The 7,647-nt window shown below is 46.9% G+C and overlaps 1 protein-coding gene across 1 annotated transcript in view; it reads left to right on the top strand.

The window, feature by feature from the left end:
* WAPL (WAPL cohesin release factor) overlaps positions 1-7,647 on the top strand; it is a 149,806-nt gene that overhangs the window by 38,527 nt on the left and 103,632 nt on the right. The gene's annotated exons all lie outside the window — the stretch shown is intronic.

The following is a 7,647-nucleotide window of genomic DNA, read 5'->3' as shown; positions in this document are numbered from 1 at the left end:
TGCAGTTGGTAATAAAAACAGATGGTGTGAACTGTTTCTGGAAAGCCTTTGTGAGAAGTTTGTGATTCTAGCAGGGAGAACTGTGTTCCCTCCACTCTGCACAGACTCCCCTTCTCATGTACCCTTCCTTAAATTCATACCTGCACTACCTGACCTTAAACTGAGGGAAAAGAGTTTGCATTTCTTTGTATGAACAGGAGGTGTGTCAGTACCATGGCTGTATGTGACCTGTGCCTCCATATCAAAGGCGCTCACCTATAGTGCCGCAGATTCCCTTTCATTACCAGTCATTTAAGGAAGGTAGCATTTATCTTGTATCACCGGGCCACTGAGCAGCAACGAGATGAGAGACTCTTTAGGTTCTACAGGCTGTCAAACTGTGAGACTTTAAAAATAATTATTAGCAGACCAGTTGTGAGAGGCAGGCAGAGAGATTTCATCGAATAATCCCTGCTCTGCAGAGTTAGGTAGGCACACCCAAACTTGGTTTAAACTAGCTGTGGCTTGAGGCAGAGCTGCACTCAGAGATGGCTAATCGCCTGACAGTTTTTATCTTTGTTGACTGAGATTCTGTAGTCATTTTCTACGGTATGCTCTTTCCCTCTTATCCACATCTAGCATCATACACATAAATACCAGAGTTGGATGTGGTGTTAATGGTGTGAACTTCGAAAGAAGTTGTCATGAAGTCAGAATCCATCACTGTGTTTTCTTAAATATGTGGTTTGGCTGCTACAGCAAGCATATAGCATACCGTAGGTATAAGGCTGCAAATTATGATGTTTGACATCTTAATGGACAGGACCTTTCTGGAATATAATCTTGCATTTTACTACTATAAAGGTAGGAGATGACAGAAAGTCACAGTATGAAATTGGCAAGAACTTGTACTGTCTTCCACTAAGGCATACTCAGGGAGTACAGCAGAAAATACATTTAATGATTGAAGTGGAGAGAAAGGAAGGAATGCGAGATCTCCCATTTTTGTGAACTTCACGTTCAAAAAAGTTGTATACAGCTATATCCTGCTCTTACCAAACTGATATAGCAGTGTTCAATACATAACATCTTCAGGGACAGGCATAAATACTAGATCATAGCTGTTCTTTGACTCTGTGTTCTAATTTTTTTGCTCAAATCCTCTTAGTTTTCTCCTTTATATCTCAGTTTTGGGCGATGACAACATTCAGTCTGTTTACATACAGCTTGTACATTACATTTTCCTTTTCACTGGGTCACAGATTACATTTTTCTTCCTTCCTATTCCCTCTTTATGACAAATCAATGCACTGAAAATGTTTCATTCGCAGTTAGCCTGGAAACATCCATCTCTTTGGACGGCATCCTAGAGGAGCCCATAATATGTTTGGCAGAGTAATCAAGTCATAAAGTAAATTTGGTGCTTTTAAAAGTAAACCAGACATTATAGAAACTGTCTTCTTGCTTCATTAGATTTAGCTGTGTTGTACATGCCCTTCCAGACAAATCAATTTGATTAGTTCATTAGCTGCTGAGAATGTATTATGACAAAATATGCAGTAGAAAGTAAAGGAAGTTTCCACCAGAAAGAAGTGGATGCTAGTCCAAAGTGGGCTGTTGATTTGGTGTCCTTCCTTAGCCTCCGGGGACTGCTTTTGAGAATGTTAAGCAGTAGCAAGCTGGGTGAAATCATTTTTGAAAATTATACCCTAACACTAAGATTCAGGTTCAGTGGAAATGTCCTCATACGGGTACAGCTTTGTGATCCTGTGTTGTAGCTAATTGCTAGAAGCAATTCAGGTGACCTATTTCGTGTGTGATGCCTCAGCTTCCTTGGAAGAAGAGGAGTCATGTTGTAGAGCTGCACAAGGTGTGAAGCATGAGAAATCTCATTCTCTGTACATAATGTTTGGGAAGTAAGGCAAAGATACATACTAAATAATTCACAAAATGTTTTCTTTTGGATTTTCATCTGTTTTATATGCAGTATTAAGCCAGAGTGAACAATTCAAAAATAATTTACTGAGCAATACTTGTTTCTCTTTATAGGTAAGGCTATTTCACTTCAGTCATCAGACTTACAGACTTAAGGATCTGGAAGGAACTTTGCCCTCTGTCTTTCCCATTTTCTCTTGACCAAAAACTTATATCTCTTCTATCCCTGCAAAGCGTAATGGAGAAAACGTATCAGTTAATGACCTCTGGTACTTTCTAAAGCCTCTTTGCTCATCTTAAATTTTTCAAACACTTCCTCCACAGTCTTGTGTGTGAAACACAGCAGAAGTCCATTTGGCTTACGGCCCAGATCTGAATTGCCATGCAGAGTCAGTTCTGGAGAAAATAAAACCTGCCAGAACTCCTCTCTATGAATTCTGTCACATTGAGGTATGGTGAGAACATCCTTCCCAGCTTTAGAGCCCTGACTTGCAACTGCACCTCTTGGTACTGGTAATTAACTCTTGTTCATAGCTTTTTATAAAACACAGACATAAACAGCACAAAGGCTGGGGACTCTGGGGTCCTACCATGAAACTGAGAAAACTGCCTAGCAGAACAAAGGGAAGATAATCCATGGGCAAAGCTTAATTAAAGGCAGATGAGCACAGGATTTCTTTCACAATCAGTGAACGGGAACAGTTTCCTTCTCTTTGTCTGGGAGCTCTGTGTAGAGCCAAGGCGATCGGCTCCTGGGCGGACGTGTTCTGCAGCGAAGCGGGGATCGGACAGGCAGGGCTAATTTTTCCGGCATCAAGTCTACTTGAGAGAGCCGCCAGGACCCGGCAGCCCTCGTGAGGGAGGCTGACGAGGCGCAGGCAGAGCCAGCAGTGCCCCCTCCCCGGCCGTTCATAAGCTGCCCCTAGGGAGCATGGTGACCAGGGTGGGCAAACAGGGCGTGGTGCGGCAGTTGGTGCAGGCAGGGCGAGCAGACAGGGCAGAGCACACCCCCCCGCCCATACGAACACCTCCTCTAACGGCAGCCTCCTGTTAGCTAGGCTGCAATGGTCTCCACCAGGCATGGTGCTCTTTCCAGGAAGACAGTACACACCCAGACCGACTGCCCATCCAAAAATGCTGGCGGGGTTCATTGAGAGGGCTTTAAACTAGGTAAGAAGGGGGATGGGGCTGAAACAAGGCTTGTTGGAGCTGTGCCAGGGGGAACAATGGCTAGGCCAGGGGATAAGGCAATGGCCCAGCTGAAGTGCATCTACACCAATGCACCCAGCATGGGTATCAAACAGGAGGAGCTGGAAGCCATCGTGCAGCAGGCAGGCTACGACTTGGTTGCCATCACGGAGACGTGGTGGGACCAGTCTCATGACTGGAGTGCTGCAATGCCTGGCTATAAGCTCTTCAGAAGGGACAGGCAGCACAGAAGGGGTGGTGGTGTGGCTCTCTATATTAGAGAGTCTCTCGATGTTGTGGAACTTGAGGCTGGGAATGACAAGGTTGAGTCCCTGTGGTTTAGGATCAGCGGGAAGGCCAACAAGGGAAGCGTCCTGGTCAGGGTCTGTTATAGACCGCCGAACCAGGATGAGGAGACGGATGAGGAGTTCTACAGGCAGCTGACAGAAATTGCGAAATCGTTGGCGCTTGTTCTCGTGGGGGACTTCAACTTCCCTGACCTATCCTGGAAATACAACACAGCCCAGAGAAAGCAGTCTAGGAGGTTTCTGGAGAGCGTGGAAGATAGCTTCCTGACGCAGCTGGTTAGTGAGCCTACCAGGGGAGGCACCCTGCTAGACCTTCTCTTCACAAACAGAGAAGGACTGGTGGGAGATGTGGTGGTTGGGAGCTGTCTTGGGCAGTGACCACGAAATGGTGGAGTTCTCTATTCTTGGTGAGGCCAGGAAGGGGACCAGTAAAACCGCTGTATTGGACTTCTGGAGGGCTGACTTTGAGCTGCTCAGGACACTGGTTGGTAGAGTTCCTTGGGAGGCGGTTCTGAAGGGCAGAGGAATCCTGGAAGGCTGGGCGCTCTTCAAGAGGGAAATCTTAATGGTGCAGGAGCAGTCTGTCCCCACGTGCCCAAAGACAAGCCAGCGTGGAAGAAGACCGGCCTGGCTCAACAGAGTTGCAGCTTGAGCATAGGAGAAAAAAGAGGGTTTATAATTTTGGAAAAAAGGGCGGGCCACTGAGGAGGACTATAAGGATGTTGCGAGGCAGTGCAGGGACAAAATTAGAAAGGCCAAAGCTCATGTGGAGCTCAATCTGGCTACTGCTGTTAAAGACAACAAAAAATCTTTTTACAAATATATCAACGCAAAATGGAGGACTAAGGAGAATCTCCATCCTTTACTGGATGCGGGGGGAAACCTAGTTACAAAAGATGAGGAAAAGGCGGAGGTGCTTAATGCCTTCTTTGCTTCAGTCTTTAGCGGCAATACCGGTTGTTCTCTGGATACCCAGTACCCTGAGCTGGCGGAAGGGGATGGGGAGCAGGATGTGGCCCTCACTGTCCACGAATAAATGGTTGGCAACTTGCTACGGCACTTGGATGTGCGCAAGTTGATGGGGCCGGATGGGATCCACCCGAGGATACTGAGAGCAGAGGAGCTGGCCAAGCTGCTTATCATCATTTATCAGCAGTCCTGACTATCGGGGGAGGTCCCAGTTGACTGGCGGCTAGCAAACGTGATGCCCATCTACAAGAAGGGCCAGAGGGCAGACCTGGGGAACTACAGGCCTGTCAGTTTGATTTCAGTGCCAGGGAAGCTCATGGAGCAGATTATCTTGAGAGTCATCACGCAGCACTTGCAGGGCAAGCAGGCGATCAGGCCCAGTCAGCATGGGTTTATGGAAGGCAGGTCCTGCTTGACGAACCTGATCTCCTTCTATGACAAAGTGACACGCTGGGTGGATGAGGGAAAGGCTGTGGATGTGGTCTACCTTGACTTCAGCAAGGCTTTTGACACTGTTTCCCACAGCATTCTCCTCAAGAAACCGGCTGCTCTTGGCTTGGACTGGTGTACGCTTCGTTGGGTTAGAAACTGGCTGGATAGCCGGGCCCAAAGAGTCGTGGTGAATGGAGTCAAGTCCAGTTGGAGGCCGGTCACCAGTGGCATTCCCCAGGGCTCGGTGCTGGGGCCGGTCCTCTTTAATATCTTCATCGATGATCTGGACGAGGGCATTGAGTGCACCCTCAGTAAGTTTGCAGATGACACCAAGCTAGGTGCGTGTGTCAATCTGCTCGAGGGTAGGAAGGCTCTGCAGGAGGATCTGGATAGGCTGCACCGATGGGCTGAGGTCAACTGCATGAAGTTCAACAAGGCCAAGTGCTGGGTCCTGCACCTGGGGCGCAATAACCCCAAGCAGAGCTACAGGCTGGGAGATGAGTGGTTGGAGAGCTGCCAGGCAGAGAAGGACCTGGGAGTGATGGTGGACAGTCGGCTGAATATGAGCCAGCAGTGTGCTCAGGTGGCCAAGAAGGCCAACGGCATCCTGGCTTGTATCAGAAACAGTGTGGCCAGCAGGGCAAGGGAGGTGATCGTCCCCCTGTACTCCACTCTGGTGAGGCTGTACCTCGAGTACTGTGTTTGGTTTTGGGCCCCTCACTGCAAGAAGGACATGGAGGTGCTCGAGCAAGTCCAGAGAAGGGCAACGAGGCTGGTGAGGGGTCTGGAGAACAAGTCCTACGAGGAGCGGCTGAGGGAGCTGGGCTTGTTCAGCCTGGAGAAAAGGAGGCTCAGGGGCGACCTTATTGCTCTCTACAGATACCTTAAAGGAGGCTGTAGCGAGGTGGGGGTTGGCCTATTCTCCCACGTGCCTGGTGACAGGACAAGGGGGAATGGGCTTAAGTTGCACCAGGGGAGTTTTAGGTTGGATGTTAGAAAGAACTTCTTTACCGAAAGGGTTGTTAGGCACTGGAACGGGCTGCCCAGGGAGGCGGTGGAGTCACCATCCCTGGAGGTCTTTAAAAGACGTTTAGATGTAGAGCTTAGGGATATGGTTTAGTGGAGGACTTGTTAGTGTTAGGTCAGAGGTTGGACTCGATGATCTTGAGGTCTCTTCCAACCTAGAAATTCTGTGATTCTGTGTGATTCTGTGAATTAGGTTTTGGCTTGTCTGCAGGAATACAGAGTGGACTGAAAGAAAGGGGAACCTGATGCTTAGAAGATAAACAGACTGCTATTTGGAAGGGCCAGGAGAGTTGGAAGAAAAGGCCTATGGTCAGCCAGGCGTGAACGTCCCTGAGATATATTTACGCAAAATCTCCTGGGCTTCCTTCAACTGTCCTCATCCAAAGCCAGGATGAAGAAACAGGAATAGACCACTCAGTAAGGGGCAAAGTAAACTCTTACTCTTCTGTGAATACCAATACAGTTCTGGAATTTGAGTTACCACAAACAAGGAATGCACAGAGCATGGAAGCTGGGTGTTTACAAGGCTTACTAGTGAGCCAGGTCATTTTTCCCCAGTTACAATGGGGAGAATAAGAGTGATAACCCTGGTAAAACATTCTGGGAATAACAATGGTAACGTCAATTTCATTGCACTAGTGACAAATGTAGATGTTTTTGTTAGAGGAGCATCAAATTCTTCTTGCTTTGTGGACTGACAGTCTTCATTTCTTCAATCTTCAGTCTGACTGAAAAAAGATTTCTTCAGTCTTTTCATCACTTCAGTCTTCATTTCTTCTTGCTCAATTTCAAAAACAAAAAACAACAACAAACAGCTGCTTTCTAATGTACCAAGTACTATTTTTTCATTTTTGATTAAAAGGCCCACCTCCTCCTCAGCAGCTGGCTAGGAGGTTTAAATATGCTCTGCATGCCCTCCAAACATGCTACCTCCTCCTGAAAGTGATGGGATAGAAGAAGGCATTATTCATTTGTCACTTGAGAACCTACCCAGTTTCACTATCAGCTTTTCGAAAGGCACTGCCACACTATAAGAGTTTGAGTTCATCGCAGCCTTCCTTCTACAATCCCTGCTGTACAGGATTTGTTAGCCCGAGGTATCTGCTGTGCTAATGAATGTCAGTAACACCTGAAAACATGCTTCTCAGAAACATTTTTGGATGCCTGCTTTTGTACCAGTGCCTACAACAAACTGATTTGCTTAAATAGGTGGGTGAAAATGTGTTGTTCATTTTACACAGATATCCATTTTCTACTCCCTGTATTCTTTTTGCCTTTTAACACCTAAGATTTATCAGGTGGAAATTCTCCCCCTTCCTAACTGTTCCCAGACAGCGTGCTGCCATTTTGGCATCTCAAGTAACAAAGCAGGGAGGGGGTTGTCTTCTGTGCGCATCTCCTTTGTTCTGTATTAATTGCAGAAATTAAATTTAGTTGTTCGTGCCTGGAGTAACTTGGCAAGGGAGGCTGAGGCAAGAACACCCTTTGTAAATAAAATTGTTAAACAGAATACAAAGTTTTGTATGGCCCTTTATGGGAGCATGCTCTTGGGACTCCCCAAAAATCAATAGACAAAATAGAAAACAGTAAATCAAATCAATAGAGTTTCTGCTCAGCTGTAGAAGTGAATAATTTACCTCATAGGTAGTTCTGGTTTTAGAGGGTAGCCAAGATCTGTGGTGAACAGTGAGAACAGGGACCATGGAGCAGTTCAGCCCCACAGCAGCAGAGTGAGAATCTGGAGTGAACCAAGTACAGATGGGCCGGACAGGAGAAACAGTAAAAAAGTCTCTTCCCCAGAGATCAAAAG

The sequence above is a fragment of the Anas acuta genome, chromosome 7 (assembly GCF_963932015.1).
Source record: "Anas acuta chromosome 7, bAnaAcu1.1, whole genome shotgun sequence".
In the NCBI taxonomy this organism is placed as follows: Eukaryota; Metazoa; Chordata; class Aves; order Anseriformes; family Anatidae; genus Anas; species Anas acuta.
This window is presented reverse-complemented; position numbering and strand designations above follow the sequence as displayed.